This window comes from Marmota flaviventris, chromosome Y, assembly GCF_047511675.1.
Source record: "Marmota flaviventris isolate mMarFla1 chromosome Y, mMarFla1.hap1, whole genome shotgun sequence".
Taxonomy (NCBI): Eukaryota; Metazoa; Chordata; class Mammalia; order Rodentia; family Sciuridae; genus Marmota; species Marmota flaviventris.
Genome location: NC_092519.1, coordinates 14,970,229 through 14,994,080, shown reverse-complemented (window position 1 = coordinate 14,994,080; position 23,852 = coordinate 14,970,229). Strand labels below are relative to the sequence as shown.

The window sequence follows — 23,852 nt, the reverse complement described above, 5'->3', positions numbered from 1 at the left end:
TTAAACCACTCAAGTAATGAGCAGCTGATGCTGAGTTTTCGTTTGGTTGGGACAGGTGGCAGTTGTGTTGGAGGTATTATGGGCGCAGCAGTCACGGCAGTGGGGTTGGGTGCCACGGAGGGAGACCTCGCTGGTGTCTGGGCCAGGGGACCCACCCGCGGGGCCAACAGAGCAGCAGGCCGAGAGCGTTGGGACTGTGCTTGGGAGCAGCGGGGAGGCGGGTCACTGGGGGAGGAAGGTGACGAGCAGGAGGGCGACTGTGGGAAGGTCCGTCTATCGTCCGTCGAGGTGCGACGGGGTCTGAGTGTCAAACACAAGCTCTTGGCCAGAGAGTGGGTGTCTTGGGCCAGGACTGGCCTGGAGTGGCACAGGGAGAAAGAAGGGTCAGGAACCATGCGGGAGTCCCCAGAGTGGACAGGACGTGGCTTTTGAGGTGAGCGGTGGGGGGTGGAAGGCGCTGAGAGAGCCCCTCGTCCCGTGACTGCAGCTGGGGGGAGCCCAGGGTGTGGCTGAGGACACTTGAGGACCTGGTGTCTGGCAGTCAGGAGAAAGGAGGGGGGATGGGAGGAGGCCTTGCCACGGCTCAGGACCCGCCTCTCATTTTGGAAATGGCCTCCAGAAGGGGTGCTCACATCCACAGATGCGCCATTTCTTCCTTTGTGCGTGATCCCCATGATCAGAGATCAGGGCGCCCTGGCCAAATACGGCCCCGCTAACAGAGTCAGCATCTCCCCGGCTTCCTGTCCGTTCTCGCTGGGGTTCTTCTGTGGCAGGCAGAGCCCGGGGCGGTACTCCCTCTTATGCCGAACCACGCTGCAGGCCACCGGAGACGTGCAGGGGACAGCTGTTACAGGAGAGGACCCGGAAGTGTCAAGAGGAGGAGACGAGGGTGCTTGAGCACAGCCTCACGACGCCCCCCGTGCGGGGTTTCAGGAGCCAGGCTCCGAGTGACAGATGGCTTCTGTGAGGGAGTAACGCAGGGCAGGGACCTAAGTCATCTGCAGCATTGGAGCGCAGGGACTCACTGAGTGTAAACTCTGTTACATTGTGACAGACGATCATCTCCAACGCCCAGCACGCGTCTAGGGTGGAATTCAGAAGAAGCTGCTCCGTCTCTGTCGCTGGCCCCAAGGCCCTGTCCACATATTTGAGACAGGATTCCCGAGGAGACTGTTAATGAGGCCTGGCGTGTCATCCAGGGTGGGCAAAGCTGAGCAGCCTCCTCCCGCGGGGCAGTGCCGAGGGTGGCCGGTCCTGCAGCAGCAGGCTGCCTGGCCTGTGTGGGTGTCCCCGGTGCCCGCGGCCCTGGCCTGACTGTGCATGCACTCAGCCCGCCCTCGCCTGCTGTCTGGTCTGTGGTGGGGCCAACAGGGCAGCATCAGCCCCAATTCCCGACGTCCTGGTAGATGGTCAGGAGGCCAGAGTTGGCCTCTGGTTACACAGTAGGTTGCACCCAAAACCCAGCATAGAATTAACCCATCAGCACATATTCACCCTGGAAATACAAGGGGGCTGGCCATCATTGTTTATCCTACCGATAAACATTCCATGAGCTTAAAAATGATCCAGCAGTATGTACGACGACAGAATCAGGTCTCACGTATTCACTGCAGGACAAAGTCTTTGCAGATTAGTTCCGTGACGCACGCGAAAGGGCACAAGGTTTTGAAGTCGGGCTTGTGATCTTGGTCTGCAAGCTTGTGTGCACGCAGGACCTTGGGCTGAGTCACCTGTGTGGAGCTGGTGCTCCCAGGCTCCCTCCTGCAGGGGCTGCAAAAGCTCCTCAGCCCGCCAGCACGTGTGGAAGGATGCAGGTAGCGGCAGGGCTCAAGGCAGATTTACCGACGTCATAAAAGTCTGTAGTCCTTGCATTAAATAGCAGGGTGTATACATTTTTCTTTTTAAACTTTATTCATAAGAAATTAAGTGCTCCTTGAATAGTAATTCAGATGCCTCAAATAGTAAAACTAAATGTAATTTCTTTTCCTGTAATGTGCCGTTTGGTCGCAGGACAATAATGTTTAAGGCTTTCGTAGGTTTAATGGGTGATGGAGATGAGAACTCTTTTTATAAGTGATCAGATTTGTCCTTGAATAAAAAGACTTTGCAGACACCTCAGTGTTCAGTTTGCTTGTCTTATCTGAACTTTCCAAGCTCTTTTCCTGAGGAATCCTTGAGTATTCGCTCTCTCTCTTTTGAATTTCATGAAATGATATTTAGGGAAGAATTCCATTTTAGGAAGATAGATGGTAGCAACCTTGGAAAGTTCCTGGGGGTGAGTGGAATGTGTAGAAGACACGACAGCAGTTCAGAGGGGCTAAAATGACAGGAAACAGTAACTTTCCAAGTCAGGGAGTGCCTGGCCCTCCCCGGCTACCTGCCTTAATGTGCATCAGCTGACAGGGACTTGGCAGCCTTGGGGACAGGGCTACAAATAAGAAACTGGAGCAGAATCGTATCTTCTACATACGGGAGCCATCCTGTAAACAGGACGTACGGCCAGCGTGACAGGGCACAGTATGTCGTCCCATGGTGGTACATGCTCAGAGACACGTGGGAGATTTAGGAGTGAAGCCTTTTTTGCTCAATCACAGTATAAAGTGTTGCCAGGCCGGCCGGCTGGGCCGTCTTAGGATTTCCGTGTCCTGGAAACGATTCCCGCGGGTTTCCGTTCAGCGCCAGAGACCTCTGTTGGAGTCTGGCTTTGGCAGCACGTTGTTGCCTTAAACCCATGTGTTGGAATGAAGCTCGAGGCTGTGATGTGGCCTTCCAGGAAGGCACTGGCCAGGGCCCACTCCTGGTTTGCTTTCAGATTTGTCCTTGGCTAATCTCTGAATGTGTCAATCAGCCAGAAAACACGAGCCCTCCAAATCGCAACTGGAGTCCATTGTGGGAACAAAGCAGAGCTGCCAGTTTTGAAAGAGAGCAAGCTTCCCTCTGGAATCTCATTTAATTCTGCAGAATTCATGGGTTTTATCTTTTGTAACTCTTAGGTGTTAAGCCGCAAGTGTGAGCTAATGTAAGAGAACGCGTGTTAGGCACACGGGAGACACACCAGATAGAACCCACTCCCTCCTGGTTCTCCCCTCCCTTTACCAACACAGGAGTAACTTGTTAGACGTGGCTGATTAATAGAAGCTGAGAAATTCATCAACACAAAATAGCACCCTTGTTTGTGAATAAAGAAAGGAGAATAAAATTAGAAAAGTGTAATAGACTGTTCTCAAAAGATCCAAAGACGAATGTCTGATGCTCCATTTTCCCTGTGCCCTTGGCTAAGCTCTACAAGACAATAATAGCCTTCTCATTACAAGATCGTACCGTTTCATTAATTGCAATATGAATTACTGCCCACACTAGTGCTCCGTCATCATCTAATAACTAGTCTCTGATTTAAACAGAGTTTAAGGACTGTCTTAGGAGCAGCCAGAGAACATGGAGAATCAGTATGGAGACCAGCATTCAACCTCTCTGGTCCCTCAGGTCTTTGATAAGTCCTGGAATCCAGGTTTAATGGCCCTGCCAGGGCTTAGGTCTTCCTCTCACTATGGACAGTAGGGGTCTTGCTTGGAATGTAGGGAATACTCTTGAGTTCACATTGAAGAAGTAGTAGTCGTGTAGACAGTGTCAGCCAAGTACAGAGCATGACGTAAGTGTACATACGATGAAGTCCGAGTGTGATGCGCTGGTGGAATTGTGCCCGTGTTGGTATTTCCTTGTCAGGTGGCAGTTTGATCCGTAAGTCCAGGATGTCTTTGAAGAAGAGGCTGTAGTGGGATTCGGGACACGTGTTCTGTGCCCTCCCCGAACTGTGATGTTTCTGGATCCAGAATTCTGTGATGGTTTTTTCAAGGCACAGTGAGACTGAACTCTCTCTCTTCTGGCACCTGGCAGAGATTGGAAGGCGCAGGGGCAGTGTCCAAAGGGATCTAATTGGTTTCCCAAAGGGGTGAGAAGAATAAGGATGGTGTTCACCGTCTCTTGGGCTGCCAGCTGGAGAATGCTGCTTCTTGCTGGGAGCATCGGATTCCGCTTGAGGGGCTCGTCCTAAGGGCACAGGAATTGGGGGTTTGGCTGGTGACAGCGGGGCCAGGGAGGCCTGAGCTAACAGAAGGAATCACATCAATCTGTGCGTCCACAAGACCCAGTTAGCACCGTGCAGCCTCCGAGGCCCTGTGGTGTCAGCTCTGCAGCAGAGCAAGGAGGAGCAGAGATCAGAGAAGGAGTTTCAGGGAAGTTCCTGAAAAGGCAAATCGATAAGATATTTCTAATTGTTTAAACGTAACATTCATGGAAATAAAAGTATCGGAAATGCGTTTCTTAGTGCTCCTTTCTACCTGGTTTTGCGTACCCCCCACTAAAATGCAAGTGACTGAAGGTATTATGAAGTGGGAAGGTGGAGTCCTCCAGACAGGCTGCAGGAAGGGCCCAGTTCTCCTGAAATCAGACGCAGATCTGGGAGGTCAAGGGCTGCAGCAGCGTTTTCTACCCACAGGGACACACGACCTGTCTCTTCGATGCTGGAACGGGTCTCTCCATTCCGTTTTTCCTGGAATCCAGCTGATGTTCCTTGTGATGTCGTGCACACATTGGATACACCCACAAATCGGACTAAACATGTTAGAGTCAGACGAGGAAAGAATTTCTCAGACCCTGGAACCAGAACGTCTCTTGGGCGCCATCCTGTATGGACTCTTCTCTCCAGAGACCAAGCACTGACCCCCGGGTAGACAGGGCAGTGCTTCTGCTCCATACAGGACATTCCACAGAGGGCAGCGTTTATGTCCCAGAACTTGCTTTACATATCATCCATATTCAGTCAGAAGATGCAAAATGTTGCGCTTAACTATTTGTGTGTGTGTGTGTGTGTTGCTGGCGGATCGAACCCAAGGCCTTGTGCAAGGGAGGCAAGCACTCTACCAACTGAGCTATATCCCCAGGCCCCAAGCTTAACTATTTAATAAGAAAAAAAGTGATGTCTTCTTAAACTTTAACCTTGTTTGTTGTGGAGCTCAAATATATGAGAATTCACATTTTTTTCCCCAAGAGATTCTATAAAGACATTTACTGTGACTTAAAATATTTAAGATTTCAGCAACATGGGAAGATACAATATTTATAAATTAATCAAACTGTTTTGCATGTTATTTCTTTTCATGGGGGGGCTTATAACAATCCCGTCTGTGTGTGGGCTTATTTCTGTCTTTCTTCTGAGATTTCTTCATGGGAATCGGCTATGGTGAGCTGGGTGCCTGTAATTCCAGCTGCTGGGCTCTGAGGCAGAGGCAGGAGGATCCCGGGTTCAAAGCCAGCCTCAGCCAAAGCGAGGCCCTGAGCAACTCAGGGAGACCCTGTCTCTAAGTAAAGTACAGAATAGGGCTGGGGACGGGGCTCTCTACACTCCAGTTGTATTGGGGGATCTCAGAGAAGTGTCCAGAGAGTCCCGCCCAGGACCACCCTTGACTTTTTGACTGACAGCAGGGTGACATCAGGCTTTCTAGTCCCCACTGCCATGGCCACTCTAGGTCACCTTGGCCCGTACTGACTGATTCTCACTGGAACCTGTTCTTACAGATTTTATGGTCAGAAGGAATCATCCTTATCCCCTGAGCTCTGGGATCTGGTCTGTGTCAGGGTCACAAAAGTCCCTCTGTTGCCAAAAGCTCAAGTCGTTGTCCCCAATGCCGATCCAATAACAAGGACACAGTTCTGAGAAAAAGAAAAAGAAAGTTTATGGCTTTGCTAGCAAAGGAGAGACCCAGGGGACTCCTGTCCCAGAGGCTGTGACTCTGTCAGCAGGAGCAGGGAGGGGGCTTTTGAAGAGGTGACTCAGAGGCAGCGCGCCCCAGGTTCTCTGTTGGGGTTGCCCTTCACTTGTTGATGTGGGTGACAGTCATCTCTGAGATCACCTGGTGCCATCCCCGGTCTGGAAGACTTTGTTCCTGGGGAGGGTGTGGACTCAGGGTCAGACAGCTCTGCCTAGGATGGGGAAGAGGCCACCCTCCCCTGAGGTTAGGGAAGGGGAGGGGTTAGGGAGGAGCAGGGAGAGAGGAAGAGAAAAAGTCTGTTTTAAAAGTCAGCTGGCCCAGCCCCAAGGGCTGCCTTCAGAGCCCCCAGGGCTCCGCTGTGGCACCTCCTTCAGGGTGACCTGTGTTCTCATCTGGTGGTGGACCTCCATCTCTCCTGCAGATGTCGGCTGTTTTGCTGGGGAGTGCAGCACGTCCTGTTGGCCGGGCAGGGCTGCAGGTGACAGCTTTTTAAAAGAGGAAGCACATGGGGGTCAGTAGTGGGCCCGGTTATGGAATTATGCCCTAATGTCACGTCCCCACCATCCCTGTGGGTCTGCCCCCTGTTGTGAGGACTTGGTGGTCTCACTGCCTGGCTGTGGGCCTCCTGGTCTCCTGCTGTGGGGTAACCGCAGTGGTCATCCGGGTTTCTGGTGTTTGCTGCAGTGCTGCCTGGCTCCTCTGCACCCGCCGCCCTCCCAGCCCCCATCCTCCCCCCCATCCTCCCCCCATCCCCCTCTCTGCAGGTGGCCCACTCCTGCTTGCTGGGTGCTTGTGAAGTCCGACCCTGTGTGCCCCTGGCTTGTCCTGGTGACAGCTCAGCCCTCTCCCTGGGTGAAGCCGAGGCAGCTCTCTCCAGATCCGGGGAGCACTGCTAAAGCTGGGAGGGAAGAAGAAAGAGAGAGGCCATTTGTGAGCGCCCAGGGGAGGCTGGCTCCTCAGACTCCTCGGGTTTTACTGGGAGAGGGGACCTGAGGGTGGCTTTGCACATCCAAAGACGGCCTCAGCCCCTGTGAAGTCTTACCCCCTCCCAGAATGGAGAGGAGGGGGAGGGGGAGGGCGGGGGGGGGGGGACCTTTTCCTAACTGCTGCAGCCAGACCCTCCCGCCCCGCAGCTCCGCCTCAGCTCTGCCCCCTGGTGGGGAGACACGGAGACCCGAGGAGGAGGAGCAGGGAGTGGAGTTGATTTCAGGAGGCGGTTTAGGGTTTCTTCATTTAAAGGAAGAGGGACAGGTGGAGGAGGGGATGGGGGAGGAGGGAGGAGGACGGGGAAGGGGAGGAGGGAGGAGGGAGGAGGAGGGGAGGAGAGGAGGAGGACCTGGTTTTCAGAACGCACTTAACAAATCCTTGATTTAAAAGGAGACTCTCTTTCCCCAAACTGCAGGTAGCTACAGGAGGCAAGAGAAGAAGCGGTCCTTTAGATGGCGCCCTGGCGGCCAGTGGGGTGACAACGTGGTGACATCACCCCCAGGGTGACGTCTAGACCAGGAACCGCCCGCCGTCAGGTGGCGTGTGGACAGCAGCACTTGTGGCAAGAGCCCGGGGAACCTCGGCAGAGCCTGGGCCCTCAGAGGCAGCGCCTGCCGGGATTTCTTGGGCAGGACGTCATGGTGGGGACAGGGCTTGCTGTCCTGAGGTCGGGAAAAGGGGATGACCTTTCTTAAACTGCAGCGGGAACCTGCGCTGGCTGGAAGGGTCAGAAGACGTCTCGCTAGGCCTCTGCAAGTGAGATACACAAACGCATGTTAAGACTCATTTCTGCTCTGAGGATGACAGGGAGGTGACTTCGTTCCTTTCTTTCGCTTTATTTAATAAAGAATGAAGTGACCACGCATCATATCTGATGGCTGCACCATTCTGTGAAATAAATACTTGAACGCAGACACACACATCCCATTCAGTCAGGAGACTGATATGGGATGAATCGTATCCTCCATAAGGTCTGGAAAGTGCATTCGGTCAGCACGCAGCGTGGGGTGGCCTGACTTTAGGTTGGCCAGTGGCCACTGCAGTCAGTCTGTCCTCTCCCGTGGCTCCTTTGAGCTTCATGTTGTAAACACGACGTGTTGGTTGGGCTCACAGGCACAGGGGTCAGAAGCCTTGGGCTTGAGTGGCCCTCCCATGGCCTGGAAGGTGCCGTGTGGTCAGGCTGGTCGCTTTGGTCCCTGTGACTTGGAGTCCCATCGCGGGTCCTTATGGGGACACACAGCCCCACCTACCTGAGCGCCTCTAGGGCCATTGAGGAGTGCTGGCCTCTCCCCGGGGGCTGGGGAAACAGGCAGCTGCACGGTGAGGACCGTGTGAGGGTTTGCAGGCCGACAGAGGGGCAGGCCGTGAGGACCACCGTCCCCCACCCGCACGGGGTCACCAGTGCACACTCACACGGGGCTCCTGCAGAGACATAGCAGCTGGCTCTTTCGTGTAGTTGTGGTTCGGGTCTGAAATGTCCTGCCAGTGCTGTGGGTTGAAGGCATGGCCCCTGCTCTGGGGCTGTTGGGTGGTGCCACCTTCAGGAGGTGAGGCCTGGTGGGAGGAAGTCAGGCCATGGGGAATATTGGGCCCTAGCCCCTTCCCCCCCCTGTGCTTCCTGTCATGCTCTCTCTACCTTGTGTCCCCCTCCATGATGTTCTGCCTCGTCCCAGGCTCAAAGCATTGAGACCAAGCGACCGTGGACAGAAACCTCTGAAACCATGAAGCAAAATTAACCTTTTTTTTTCCTTATAAGTTCATCTCCTCAGGTATTTTGTCACAGCAATGGAAAGAGGGTCTGGCTGGCATCATGTCCATGTCTCTATCCTGTGTGGCAGTTCAGGGAGCTCCTGAAAGTTGGGGAGAAGAGCTGTGCTACCCCAAAGACTGTCATAACCTGACATATTGACCTTGCCCCAGAGCAGAGGGCATGGCTGTCTTTTCTCCCAAAGTTTCATGGTTGGGAAACTTGGTCCCCAGGGTGAGGATGTGGGAGCTCTGGGTCCTTCCAGAGGTGAGCCTAATAGGAAGGTCTCTCGTCAATTGAGATCAGGCCCTCAGAAAGGACTGTGAGACCCCCGTCTCCCTCTGGCTTCCCATTTGGCTCTGTGAGCTCCTTCTCCCACACTCTTCCCCTGTCATCCCCCATGAGGTCATGCTGCCAAGGGTGTCCTCTCTAGAGCCTGCACCATGGTATTTGAACTTTCAGCCTTCAAAACTGAACTAAAGACACCTGTTTTCTTTTTAAACTTAACCTGCCTCCGGTGTTTCATTATAGTAACTCAAGTAAACTAATACAGCAGGGGAATAAAATGACTCACCCATTCAAAGTAGGTGCATGTCCCAGTAGCAGAGGGGTTCGTGAACTCCAGAGTGATTGTGTGAAGAACACTCCCTCCAACGGCAAAGCAAGCACCTGGAGATACGGATAGTGTCAGGATAGTTAATTAAGATGTCATACGGGCGCTGGGAAGAGATTAATGTTTCATACAATGCAAATACATTGAGAATGATTGTTAGGATTTTACTTATTTATTTTTTTGGTACCAGGGTTTGAGCCACTGAGCCACATCCCCAGCCCTTTTATGTCCTATATTTAATTCAGAGCGTGCTAAGTTGTTCAGGGCCTCACTGAGGCTGGCTTTGAACTTGGGATCCTCCTGCCTCAGCTTCCCGAGTCTCTGGGATCACAGGCGTGGACCACCACGCCTGGCTGGGATTTTATTCATCAAATTCAGGGTGCACACAAATTCCTACAGGTGAATGCGTCGCTGTTTTTGCTGGGGAGTGGAAACTGCTTTGGAGGTGAGTGGCCTGGTCAGCAGGCCCAGAGGAGAGGGGAGGAGGGCAACCGCCTGAGGAAATCCCGGGGATAGGTCGAAGGTGTAAGCAAGAGTCTTAGTGTAACTGGAAGAATAGCCAGTTTGGCCGCTTTCCCGCCGCGTTCTCACCACCCATAAACGCTCTGTGGGGGACAGTGACCCTCTCACAGTGCAGCTGTAAGGGGCACTCACCTGCCGTGCCGGAGGACTTGCCATCAGCCCAGGACAGAACCAGGCTCCTCACCAAGTCTCCTGACTCCAGACCCAGGGCAGGCTCTACTCACCCCGAGTGATGAATTCCAGGGCCCGCAGAACCTTCCAGAATGTGTGGGTGGGCTTCAGCGAGGTCCCGAGCGCCCGAGAGGTACATGTTCAGGTTCATAATCAGCGTTCTTCTCAGGGAAAACACCTTGTTCTTTCAAGGTTCTTAAACGGTTTTATGACCTTTACAAACCACCGGAGAGAAAAATGCCCAGGAAATGGAGACTGCAAAGGCTGCTACCGTTATTCCTGTTGTAAACATGTACTTATCACTCCCACAGAATGTACCTGCGGAAAAGTGCTCCCCTCTCACCCTCATGGCATTATTTTTTTAGGATGGCAACAGGGATGTGGGGGAGCAAAGGGGGTGGTGTTTTTCTAGTTGTGTGCAGATAGGGACCATTTGCACCGGCTGTTAGAATGCTCGCTGCCCTGATTAGAAATACCACTGCTCCCGCCGGGTTCCCTGTCTGCAGACACAGTGAGCTGATGGGAGGATCCTGCAGAGGTTCCTGTTGGGGGGCATGGCCTCCTCCTGCTGTGACTAGCCCTGAGGTCCTGGGGGACTGTCCCATGGAGCAATCCTGTACACAGGGCGCCCCCTGGTGGGCAGAGGCCTGCAACTGCACCACTGCCTGCCCAGCTTCCAACAGCAAGAAGATGGGATAAACCTGGTGAAGGCAGAGATCTGAGGTCAGGCATGCTCTGAGGTCAGGCTGAACAGGGACCCTGTGTCACACAGAGACGGGGCGGTCCCCAGCTGCCAGAGCTCAGAAGGAACCAACCCGGGGGGCCTTAGGGAGCACTCCGGCCGCCTGTGCAGACGGGAAGCTGTCCTTGGAGTGTGACGTCTAGACGTGCATTCACAGGTTGAATGTGGGCTTTGTGTCTCCAAGGACCAGGTTGCAGGGATCTCAGTGCCAAGAGCAGTAAGGTCCCCGCTCACTCCTGTGACCCACAGGGACGGTTCATGCCTCCAGCCCTGGCTCTGTAGGAGTAGAGGTGCTGTCCCCAAAGGCCACGTGAACTGGATGCAGGAAGGAATCCCACGTGCCACCACACTGCCCTCTAAGTCAGTGCCGCAGCCCAGCCTGGGCAGCGCGGTAAGACGCGGTTCTTCCAGGGCTGCTTTGGCTGCAGACTGACCCTCTGCCCAAAGGCACATCTTTCCCAGGTCGACCCACATCTCCGAAGGCCGGGGGAGGGCCTACGACCCGGTCATTCCACTCCAACACGGGGCAGCTCTAGGGGCATGTCCCCCCGGCCCCGTGCCTGGCTCCGGGCTGCCGCACCTTCAGCTCCTCTTCCTCCTCTTCCTCCACGTCCCGCGTGTGAATTCATAACAAATGCCTTCCCCAGCGACATCTCACCGTCTGCTTCCAGAGGACCCAATCCGCAGCACAGAAGGTCTCCAAGACAGCTCTAGAAGAAGTAGCTCAATGGGTTTCTAACTATTTGTTAGGTTAGCTTTTTGCTTATCAACCCTTTTCAGAACTTGACCATGTGGGAATAGACTCTTTGTCTAGACGAGATAAAGAATAGGGTAATGTGCAGGGTCATCTTATCTATAGAACTTAAAATACGGTTATTAATTGGTGACTTATAAATTGAAGTGTTATTTTAAAGCAAAAAAAAACCCCACTATGATTCATTTTGCTCAGTTATCTGGAGGAGAGATTCATTTGGCCATTGCACAATGCAGACATGTGTCAGTCATGGTGCCTTTTTTTTTTTTTTTTTACTATTTTAATGGTTATTTTTGGGGATCTGTTATTTATTGTTGGCAAACAGTGGCCTTTTGTGGAAATCTTTGCTTATTAGATCTTAAGAAGAAACTCAAGGTTTATTTTTGCACATTAACTGTCACCTGAATGTGTGCCACAGGCTCAGTATAAATGGCCCAGGAGACCTCTCACCTGTCCGTTATCTTACTCATTAACTAAGTCGAACACAAGGAAACGGAAGGCGGCCAACCTTCCCTCTGACGTGCAGAGCCGAGCTCTTCCTGCAGGGGGCAGCGTCCTACAGGAGAAAAGGCCAGTCCCTGCCTCTAATTATCCGCCCAGTAACAGATTATTATTGGGCTCCTTGATCTAATGTTGAAAAAAATCCTTTCCCACAATGTGATAATGAATTTGCTTGTTTGTGGCAGATTTTAGCAGCCAACAACATTATTGCTTCATTTTAAAAAATGTTCACTGTGGAGCTTTCGATTATTCCAGTATTTTTAAAGGACCCTGGTTGATTCCGTGGCACCTCGCAGCATTTAGGGGCTCGATCCTCTGCTCAACACCTCGGAACCCGTCCCCTTGGAAAGCCCCAGGTTGGAATGTCGATGTCAGCCTCAGTTTCTACTTTAAGCAGAGACGAGCGCAGGCCACTGTCTATGTGGATTAATCCACTGAGGGACTGCTTGGAGCGTGGCGGATGGAGGGGGTGCATCCTCCTTGGAGGGGATGGGTCCTGGGGGGCACGCCCTCGGGAACGTCTCCTGTTCCTGGCCCCTTCCTGGCTCCCTGTCCGCTTCCTGAGCCTCCCGCCGCTCCGTGCCCTTCTGCCGTGATTTTGTGCCTCACAACAGGTCCAGAAGCAGTGGAGCCCGTTAACCCCCATCTCAGACCTCTGAATCCATGAGCCCCAGAAAGTCTTTCCCCCTGTAAGTCATTTTCCTCAGGCCTTTTTCATGCCACGGGAAGTTGATGAACCCAAGGGGACCTGTGCCAGCCAAGACGGCCGTGGCACAGCCACAGTGTGAACTCTGTGTGTGACTCAAACACTGCTGTGTGGCACACGACCGTAGGGCACTGTGACAGCCCGCGCTCTGCAATAAGGTCTAGCTTGCGAGATAGAGCCACACGTTCGAGCATTGTGCACACACCCATGCACACACACACCCTACGCATATGTATATATACGATGGATTCTGTAATACCTGCACATATGTGCGCATACGTGTCACATATATGTAAATACATGTAAATGAATACACACACGTACACACGTGTATATGATGAGCTCTGCAAGATAGATGGGGGTTTCGTATCAGATGCCGTGTTGCACCCACTGTTGAGGGGGAGTGGTCACAGTCTGTGCCTGAACTAATAATTGGGTGAATTGTTGGTGTAGCTCCTTTTTATGCAGCGTCACAACTTCTTACGAAATACCTTTAAGATTCCTCCAGAAGTGGCACCCCCATGTCACGTGATTGCCGTTTTTCCGTTTGCACGAAGCCTCCTGTGCGTCACCAAGGTGAGCCTGTAGCGCCACACCTGTGGCCTCCTCACTGCTCGCTCCCAGGGAGGGGACAGAATGGGCCAGCTCACCCCCAGCTGCCGTCTGCAGTGTGCAGGAAGGAAGTGGATCTCCTCCTGCTTCTCGACCGCATTCTCATGGAACCACAAGTGGCCTGGGGTACCTCTGCAGGATGACGAATGCGTGGAAACAGTGGCTGTCTTCCTCCCCGTCCTCAGTGAAATCGATTCCCTGCCCCGCGCCCCGTCACTGCGGGATCCTCTCAGTGACACCTGTGTGTCAGAGAGGATGACCATGAAGGTACCCATCAAACCTAAGTTACAGTTTGGGAAACAGGAATGTCTGGTGCCGCATCAGGGCGGAGCCTGCCTCTTTAAGCAGAGCCCCAGGGGATTTCTGCACCCCCTGGACTTTGAGAACCCCTGATCCAAGACGTCGCTTCTCAAGTCCTTGTCCCCGTCGGATGATCAGAGGGCTGTGAGAGCCCCGCTGGCCCTGCCGGCTCCCAGGGGGTCCGATTGTGTCGACCTGGAGCGAGGGTGGGTAAGCTGCACTTCTGCCAGACTTGGGGGTGAAGTTTTTGTTGGGACCTGGAGGCTGGGTTTAGAGGACCCGGAGTTTAGGTCTTAGACCCTAAGAGAAAAATGAGGCTAGCTGCTATTCCCCGGACCTTGAATGTCCACCTGCCAAGTCTTAAAGACTTGGTCCCCCAATCATGGCACTGCGGGGAGGAGGTGGGGCCTCCTGGGAGGAAGTGGGTGCACGAGGCGACTGTGGGACCCTGGCCCCTCGTTTGGTTCTTTGTGGTGGTTGTTGCTTCCCAGTGACCACGAGGTGAGCAGTTTCCTGCACCATCTGCTTCCGTTGTGATGTGCAGCCTTGCCCCAAGCCCAGGGGAAGCGAGGTCAACCAACCATAGAAGGAAACCTCTGTCGCCGTGAGCCCAAATGAACCTTTCCTCTTTTTAAGTTGACCGTCCTCAGGTGTTTGAAACAGTAGCAGAGAGCTGACATAGTCAGAGTGGCTTTTTGGCCAAGGAGCTAAATGAAATTTGTCTGATGTCTACATTCCTAAAAAAAAAGAAGAAGAACCACCTGCCTAGGGAGCATACTTCAGTTATCGATGCCATCGTATCTGGAAAGTGGCCAAAAAGTAACACAATAAAGGGAGAGTGTAAGAAAGAACCATGTAGACAGCATTTTTGGTTTTTTTTGGAGGATGTGACAATTTGATGCCACAATCACTACCATTTCACCTTTTGGCATCAGCATCTACCATCTCCGACAGATGGGGAGCTGAGGGCAGATGTGAGCGTCAGGTGCACAGCCACCCAGGAAGTTCACTGTGCATGTGCCACACGGATGACCCTGGGCTGCGTGCACAGCCACAGCGTACGGAGTTTATCTGACCATTAAAAAAAATAATAATAATAATCCCATGTTCTTTAACTATCTCTTCTGCCGACGTCAGCTGCGTCTGTTGGATTCCTTATTCAAGGCATCTTATATGAATGGAGTCGCAAAATACATGGTCTTTTGTGTTGGGTTCTTTTGGTTGTTGTGCTGGGCGTTGACCCCAGGGCCTCGTGCATGGTGGACCCCTGCCCTCCCACCAGCCAGACCGTCAGCCCAGGAGCTTAGGTTCCGAAACCTCGGACGGAACCTGGCCAATCTGATGCCTCACACACCTGCAAGAGGTGTCTGCATTTCCTCCAAAGAACGTTCTGGTTTTCTGAAATGCCTTTGTAAGAACATTCTTAAGTGTGTCTTAAGGAAAATAGGAAGAGACCTTTTTTTTTTTTCCCTAGGGAATATAAAGAATTTGACTTTCTAGAAGAGAAAATGTCTGTGTTTACCTTCACATTCAGCAACCTGAGTTTTAAAGTTAACGTCAAAGTTAACTTGTTCAAAGTTCACTTATTTTTCTGTCTATCCTTAGCCCATATTTAGTTTATTCTTATTTAAGCGGAGAATTTTAGAACAGGTGCTATACATCTATGTATTTTACTTTTTGCAGTTATAGATGGACAGACAGCGTGCCTTTACTTTGTTTCTGTTTATGGGGTCTTAGACTGAGCCCAGTGCCTCACATGTGCTAGGCAAGTGCTCTGCCACAGAGCTACAGCCCCATCCCCACAAGTGCTCTGTATTTTAAAGAATGTACTTTATAAAATATAAAATATTTCAGATTTGTTGTATCTACTGATGACACTGTTGATAAATCCTGTTTTTGTTTTTTTTTAACCTCGGCATCATCGACGGGAAGGACTGGATCTTCTCCGCTGCTGGGGCTGTGCTGAGCGTCCTAAAGACACCTCGCACCGTCTCTGGTCTCTGTGCGCTCGGTGGAGTCGCCTCCCTCGGTCCTCTCAGCCGGGAAGGTCTCCCCTCATTGTCCAGCGTCCCCACGTGGGGGTAGGGGGTGGGGTGTGTACGTACGCAGAATCGCGTCTGCTTGACAACTGTGCTGCAGGACGCGAACTTACTTGTGATTTCAAAGGCTTTCCAACTACGGACTAGGAAAGTGATCAGAGATTACTAGTGAGACCTCTGCTGGGGTGGAATTTCCAGCTTGGGCACTATCAGATGTTAGGAGTAAGTTTCAAGGGAAAAGAAGACCAGGTAGGGTAAAACTTTAAATATCTATAGGAATATATTTTATCCACTTATATATGCATATATGTACATGTGTGCATGTACATACACACACATACACACATATATGTTCACACACACGCACGCACACGCACACAGAATATAGGAATATTGTCGCTTCTAGTTTGGGGAAAACATGATCCTTGTTCACGTCAGTCAGTCAAGTGACCTGTGGATAAACTTGATCTAGACGAGCTGTGCTGGCCATGACTGGTCAACCCAGCACCCATTCCTGATAAGACTCCAGGTGGGGACACTTTTTTCCCTGAGGGTTGGCAATCAGCTCGAGACCGGCTCCAGCAACGTTCCGTGGATGCCAAGTTCATGTCTTCCTGCATCCCCTGAGCTGCCAGGTCTCCGCTGCGTGGGTTAAACTGCCCACGCCTGCAGAGCGTTCGAAATGGGCGAGGACTGACCACCGGTATTGGCAAACGTGATATTTTTACTGAGTTTTCTGTGGGTAGTAGGTTGAGAAACACCATGTCACCCAGTATCGGCTGGCTCCTTGCACAGGTGGAAACCGTGCATGAACAGCCCCCGGTGCGTAGAAAGAACTGCAAACTGTTTTCCATGTGCTGCCGGTGCACCGTATGCTCTATGTGTCTTAGTGGCGCTGTTGAAATACCTTCAGAAATGTTTCCTGGCAGAGTCAACATTTATTTTGGAAACGTTTACTTGGCTTCAAAGCTGCTGTTTTTCAGTTGTGTGCCTAATGGAGGAGAGATGTTTGGGAGTCCAGGCAGTCCCGGGCAGGATAGATGGGGACAGGCCCCAGAGGACGGGGACAGGATGGAGACCGGGAGGGCAGCCGGGGTTGGGCTCTTCTCTGCTGTGTGATTTCTGCCATGCCGTGATGGGGCAGATGGAGTGACGAAACTCAGACGCACACGGGTGTGGGAGGGTTGAAGTCCCTCCAGACAGAGGCTGGGGACGCCGGGAATGAGAGCTGTTTCATTTTATTAACAATCCCAATTTCTCATGCAATTGCCTCAAAAAAAAAAAAAAAAAAATCATCCAGATCACCTTCTACCCACAGCGGCTCTGCATGGACTTGCAAAGGGTAACAAGCAAGCCCTGGTTACCCCCAAAGCCGAGGGGCTGGAAGCAGAGATCACACAGCTTTATTCAGAAAACCAACAAGCACAGCTTTCCCTCTGAGAAGCTTCCATCCTGTGAGCTGGGGAACCGTGGGTAGAATAGCGAATTTCTGTTTCAAAGCCGGGGGTTTGTGTGCTTAGTTCCCGCTTCTCTGCAAGAGTCGTGGGGACTGGGCATGGTGGCGTGTGACCACGATCCCAGCAACTCCGGAGGCCGAGGCAGGAGGCTTGCAAGTTCAAGGCCAACCTCAGATGCCCAGCTGTGTAGAAAGGACGAGGCAGGTGAAGCCCTGTTCTGGGCACTGTGAAGTAGTATCACCCGGCGTTGGCACGACAGGATATCGAAACCTGAGGGTCCCCCTTCACGTTGAGTGCGTTGTTGACATGGCTCCAATGTTCTTGTTGCCCATAGCAAGGCCACTGCCCCCTGGCTTTAGTGAAGAACGTTGTACGTGGATTGGCACCTGTTGGTGCCACGTGTTCCAAAACTCTGAGCTGGTGTAATCGATGAAACTTTTCACCGGGACATGGGACCTGACTTCTAGAAATACCAGGAGATGCTTCGTACGTTACCCCCTCTTATTCCTTTAATCCCTTGATGGGGCAGCCTCCTCTACAGCACGTGTATTTTCTTAGCTTGCGGTCTTTGTCAGTGCCTTGATTTTTTCAGAGACATCATGAGAGAAGATGCCCATCAAACGTGGACACGGGTGGTCCGTAGAAAGCGATTTCCTTGGGAAATGGCAGAAGTACTGCTGCCCGCCACAGGAGAGACGTCCACCTTCTTTATGCCTGTGTCAAAGTACTCTGATGGTTAATGACCAGGGTGGCTTCGGATGGTTTGCAACGTGTAAGGTCATCGCACAGCCATTTGGGTACCTGCAGAGCCAGTCTGCGGTGTTGGCACACAGGCAGTGCGGCAAGAATATCGACCCAATTGAACCGAGGCGGAAGTGCTCTCCACGAATCTCGTGGCACAGCCCCCAATCGGGGTTTGAGAGGGTGGATGGTGTCTGTCATCGCACGGATCAGGATTTCTAATAAAGATGACGCTCCTGAGGCATGTCTGCTCATTCTGGGCCTCCTGTTACAGCTCCCTCATGGGCCGGGAGAAGTTGAGGACTCTTGTCCGCAGCCCAGGAGCGAGAACAGAGGAGTCGTCTTTCCACCCTGAAATGCTATCCTTGGGCCCAACCCTCATAAGTGGGTAGAGCTGCCTGGGAGCATTTGAAACCCAGGAGCAGGAAGGCACTGTGAGCAGCAGCTCTGACAGAATCAGAATTTTATGACCGAATTTCCATCCTGGCCATTCTACCACCTCCAGCCAGAAACGCAACCGCAGACTATTTCTTGGATGAATGAGAACAAGTTCATTTATACGGATATCTCAGTGCTTTCTGTCAGCGGGACACACATAACTAATGCTGTGGATTAAGTTTAACTTTTCTATTACGGGGATTGAATACCCTGGCCATTCCAGTCTCTAGAATTATTAGAAGATGTATTGTGACTAACATTTACTACTCTTTCCAAATGTCCTTGCTGGTGCTCCCGTTTCTGCAACATACGAATGCATAAAATATCTGAGCCTAGCACTTTAGATTTCCGCATCGTGTATTCATCGGCTGAACCTCCTTCAGTCCCTGATGCCGGGATTCTTCAAACTACACTGGCGTTAACTTGGCTGATAAAAACGTCTCTGGTATTTCTTGTGTAAGAAAGCCTAGCTGTGTGCATGTTACCAAAAGCAGAGTTCATTTGCAAATCTTGATTTGCACAGAGCTCAGCACAAATGTAGGAGAAGGGTGTGCACGAGAGGGAGTCAGTGTTGAGGATCTGAGCAGGTGGCATTTACCAAAGGCGCCCGTAAATGAGAAGCAAAGATCGGAAGAGATGGCGGGATGCTGGCCACCCATTCAAGGCTGATGCTAAGAGAGGGACTTGGAAAAGGGCCCAGGGAGAATCAGAGGTTTGGGAATAGTGTGCCATTGCTTCCCATGGGGTCTCTTGAAACACTGGGGAGGGAACAGGTTGGGGTGCCCCAGTCACGGGGGATTGCACTCACTGTATGCATGGAGGTGCCCCCCACGTCCCGTGCACCCCGGCAAATGGTCGTGCGTGATCCTGCAACACCGAGTTCATCACTGCCTGAGAACAGCACACCCCTTGAGAAGATGCCTCTCCCTCTGTGGGTTGGTGGTCAGTACTCGGGGACCAGGCTGCATGTCAGGGTTATGGATTGCTGGGAGATTTACAGCTATACACAAATGCACCTGGGTGTGTCCCCCAAAACGTCAGGTTTTTAAAAAGCATCATTATGATTCCGTTGAACAATGTCTTGTCCTAGACGTAAGACCTTTGTAAATAGGTGCTAGCACGTACGTCAGACACTCTTACCCACAGATCTGCTTTCTGTTTCAGTTGGCCACAGTCAACAGCAGTCTGAAGATTTTCACAGAAAGTTCCAGAAATAAGTGATGCACAAGTCTTACGCTGCGTGTGCACAGTCCTGAGCAGCGTGACGGGACCTCCCGGGGCCCCTGCTTTCTCCTGCCTGGGAGGTAAATGAGTCGACTCTTTGTGCAGCGAATCCACACATCATCCACCGACCAGGTCAGGTGACCCAGGCCCAGCTGAAGAGATGCTCCAGCTCCCCTTGTATCCCCAGGAGGTCAGAGCAGCTCACGCCACATCCCAGTGATTCACTGTTATGCACCCCCCTTCATCTCAGTACCGAGTCTCCTCCTGTCGTCACCAGAGGGTGAGTGTCGTGGGGGGGGGGGCATTCCGAGGAGAAGAACCTGGTCACATAACCTCCGTCGCAGCACCTTGTCAGAGTTGTTCTGCTGTGTTGGCCGCTGTGTCGTGGATTTTGCCGTGCACTGCAGTGGGCCTACTTCCTGGGTGTGTGCACTGATATACGGAGGTGGGAGGTGCCACCGTGGGTTTCATTTCGGGAGCATCAGGAAAATCTGAGCAAGGATTTCTGGTGAGCGGCTGAAAGAAAGGCCCACGGGACCTGGAGGATTGGTGGTCTGAGATCCTAAGAACTTAGGGGTGCTTTCAGTTAACTTCTCTAGACATTCAAGATTAGGATTCGTGTTTGACAGGATGTAAAACTGTCAATCGCTTTATCTCACCCAAATCAGGAGCCGGTTGTCCTGGTGGGGGTTGTTACAATTCTTTGTTTCTCTTTTGACTTGGGCAGTTCTTTTACCAACCCCTACTTCTCTCATTCTGTCTGACATAGATTATCAGATTCCATCCAGATCACCATATAATCAGAATCTAATAAAAGGTCTAACAAAGCATACGAGTAGGGTCTTTTTATGATCTCTCATATATTTTGATTTTTTTTCCTTTTTAACGCTTGCTGAGTTTGGTAGATGAGAACTAGGTCATTTTCTTAATTAAGAATATTGAGGGGCTGGGGATGTGGCTCAAGCGGTAGCGCGCTCGCCTGGCATGCGTGCGGCCCGGGTTCGATCCTCAGCACCACATACAAACAAAGATGTTGTGTCCGCCGAAAACTAAAAAATAAATATTAAAAAAAATTCTCTCTCTCAAAAAAAAATGAATATTGAGATTGAATTACTGCAAATAAATATTGGTATCGCTTTTGGAGTCCAGATTTTTATAACATTCTCCTGATGACTTTCGAGCATGAAGGATATTCTAACATCCTTTTCACTGCATAGACTGCAGTTATTTCCACAAATATTAAATCACTCGTTTTCGGTTTCTCATGTTTTTACTAAAATGCAAAAAATATCAAAATTTGAAGATTTGTTTTCTGCTTTTGCCTGGATGTTGGAGAAGTCGTTGTGTTTTGCGATGCCAGACCAACATTCATATTCACAGAAAAGTGCTTGATTTTGTGTTCATTTCTTCACTATCTCGAATGGCCTTTGTTATATCCATGAGCTGAAAATTCAATTTTCTCAGAAATATCAATGAACAAGATAGTGTTTCTTACCTTAAATGAAATGCTTGATCCTTCATGGTGGAGTTGTTTACTTATTGATACTCTTTATCATATTGATATTGAAACTGTTCTCATGAATCAAGATCCATTGCATTGTTATCACAACTTTAGTGTAACAATCTGTTTTTTTTTTTTTTGGTATTGAGGATTGAACCCAGGGATGCTTTACCACTGAGCCACATCCCCAGCCCTTTTTTATACTTTATTTAGAGATAGGGTCTGCAAAGTTCCCTAGGTCACTGAGGCTGGCTTTGAATCTGCAGTCCTCCTCCCTCAGCCTCCGGAGTCTCTGGGATTACAGGTGTGTGCTCATCGTACCCGGCTATCGTATACATCTCATCATTAAATTTCGTAAATTCACATTTCAGCGTAAAAATCTCATCATTATTTTCCAACATTTATCTTTCCAGTTTTTTTTTTTTTTTATAATTTCTAGTTCTTTCTATATCACATTCTTGATCATTTTTTCATGGTGAATTATCTTTTTCCTGCTTTTATTTTCTTTTTATTAGTTTCACCCTTTTTTTTTTTTTTTTTGCCTTGAAAGTTGTTGTTATCTATAGTTTTGGAGCCACCTGTCCTATGTGTGGTTTTAATAGGGGTTGGCCACCTCCCCTGGTGGCCTGGGCGCAGAGGGGCAAGTGTGCCGTCTGATTCCCCCAGGGCTGCCCACGTATTGTCTGGGTCATCTTAGTTCCCGCAGGGTCCGTGTCTGTTTTCCCCTCGTTCCCAGGACACACTGGGGCCTTTGTACTCCCTCCTCAGCTCCAGGACAGGGGCATGTTACTTGCTCAAACTGACACCCGCGTGTGGAACGAGGAGTGGCGATGTCCTTGCGCTGGCCCTGGCCCCTGTAAGCCATCCGTGTGCAGCAAGTGCCGTCAGCACTGCAGGGGACGGTGGGGACTCATCAGACACTCAGTGATGCAGACAGGGGCCCAGCGGCCACAGACTCCTTTCTGCAGGGACTCTGCGTGCGTGGCACCAGTAAGGGACTGAGGATGGTGCGTGGACACCCTAGTAAACAGGGCACGGCGCAGCCCCCGGACACTAGCACTGTCTCCCTCCTGCTTGTGGCCATGAGCTGACTTTGGACCCCTGGCTCAGAGGTCCCTGCTTTCAGCCTCCAGGGGCCTTTGGGTGTGTTGGTGTCTGACTCTAGTCTGCGTTTCCCCTGAAGGTCCCTGACGTGGCTGTGCCGTGGTGGTTCTCCGTGACGTGGAATCCAGCACGTCCCTCAGCTGAAGTCTCTGGGATCCACTTGTTCAGAGGAACAGTGTTTCCAAGGAAGAACCCTCGGGTCTTGGTATCTATGCTGCAGTTGAATGCGGGAATTCTGTAAGAAATGAATGGATTTCAAAAGTTGACTGTGTGTCCACAACCTATTATTTCATATGTGTTTAAGATCTAAATTAAATGCAGCATTTTGGATCAAATAGAAACAGTTGGGATCGCCTGAGAACAGGAAAATGAACCCCAAATAGCAAACTCTTAACTATTTAGCGATAAAACAATCAATTGTATTACCCGCTGGGGACAGGAGCGTGGCCAAGTCTCGTGCCCTCACAAGGTGCTGCCGGCTGTAGCTCTTTGGAGACGGCTCTCCACCCCGTGCTCTCTGCCTAACTGCCCGGCCTTCCAGATACTCCTGTCCCCACAGGGAGTGGCTTGCACAAGAAGTTCACAGCATCCGCACCCGTGACGTTTGGGGCTGGACAGTTCATCAGATGGGGTCACCATGTACACTGCAGAACGTTTAGCAGTACCCCGGGCCTGTCACCCACGAGGTGCCAGGAAACCTTAGCGGTCTAGTGTAGCTTGGGACAAAATCGCTCCCCAGGGGGAACCCCTGGGCTAGATCAGGGTCCTCCTCCTCTCAAGGCTTAAGGTCACCAGCCTTAGTGGGGACCTTGGCAGATTAAATCAGAAGAAGGTGTGGAAGCTGTGGCTGCTCTACTCACACGAATGTCATTTTCACTGCTGGGTGAGGAATTCCTCCAGGCGTTGCTGTGGATGACCATCGAGGCTGGTGGCGGTGTACCTGATGAAGTGCCCAGAATTCATGTGCCTTGAGATTTGGGGACCCACCCAGCTAGGCAAGGACCCTGAACATTCGAGTGTTTGAACTTGAGGCCCAGAGGCACGTCCTCCTTTTAAAATTGGCTTAAAGAGATCAAACAGGCTGGCTCTGAATTTCTTTTTCCTGTGCTGGGAATGGAACCGGGGACCTTGCACATGCTAAGTGTTCTATACCGAGCCTCCTCTGATTAAAAAAGATACTTACACCTGACATCTGCGTCCTTGGCTTTCTAAAAGGCAATGTAAAAAAAAATTCAATAATATTTCTTCTCTCCTCTAAGATAATACTTCTTTATTCGCTCGCCTCAACAAAGTCAGACTCTTTGCAGAGCATTTTTATTTGAAATAGGCTTAGTATTCCCCAAGTCTTCCCTTCTTCTTGACAGTGTATATTTTCATGAATGGATTAGCAGAACATTTCTGACTATTCAAAACTGATCTTTCTGGAGGCCTTTAAAATTCCCACTCGTTTAAAAGAAAATTCATCCATATTCTTTGTTTATTTTGAAAAACTCTTATTTACAAAATGTTCTGTGCACTTCTTGACATCCTCAGCCCTTCGAGGCTGGTTGGAGGCAGAGTTCTTGAGCATGCTGTTTCCTGTAGAGAGAGGCGTTCTGCGGAACCAGGTACAGCCATCGGGTCAGGAGGTCGGCCTCAGCCCAGATCCCAGTTCAGTTCTTAGAGCTCTCTGAACATTCTTGTGGTGCAGAGGTTCCGTGCAGAATCATGCACGCATTGCACGAGTTTTGCTGTCTCCCAGGTCTCTTTCCATCTGAGCTAGTGTCTGGGAGGTGGTGGTGGTGGGGCGCCCCGTCTGCTCCCCGCCCCAGCAGTCTGCCCTGTGCTGGCGGCTGAAGAGCTGCTCAGCCTGCAGACATGGTATGGAAAGTCCTCCCCGCTGTGCCACCTGCCATCTGCCCTCGCTGCGGGAGCCGGTGCTGAGG

At 51.2% G+C, this 23,852-nt stretch overlaps 2 long non-coding RNA genes across 2 annotated transcripts in view; both read left to right on the top strand.

Moving 5' to 3' along the window:
- The window catches only part of LOC139703470 (uncharacterized), a 34,131-nt gene extending 26,521 nt beyond the window's left edge, over positions 1–7,610 (top strand). The window contains exon 3 of the long non-coding RNA XR_011705768.1: positions 7,171–7,610. This is a non-coding gene — a long non-coding RNA (uncharacterized lncRNA). The remainder of the gene's footprint in view (positions 1–7,170) is intronic.
- Positions 7,611–19,328: 11,718 nt separating this feature from the next.
- LOC139703472 (uncharacterized) lies at positions 19,329–23,116 on the top strand. Its single transcript, XR_011705770.1, has 2 exons — positions 19,329–19,602; positions 22,007–23,116. It is a non-coding gene; the product is annotated as an uncharacterized lncRNA (long non-coding RNA).
- Positions 23,117–23,852: the final 736 nt, after the last annotated feature.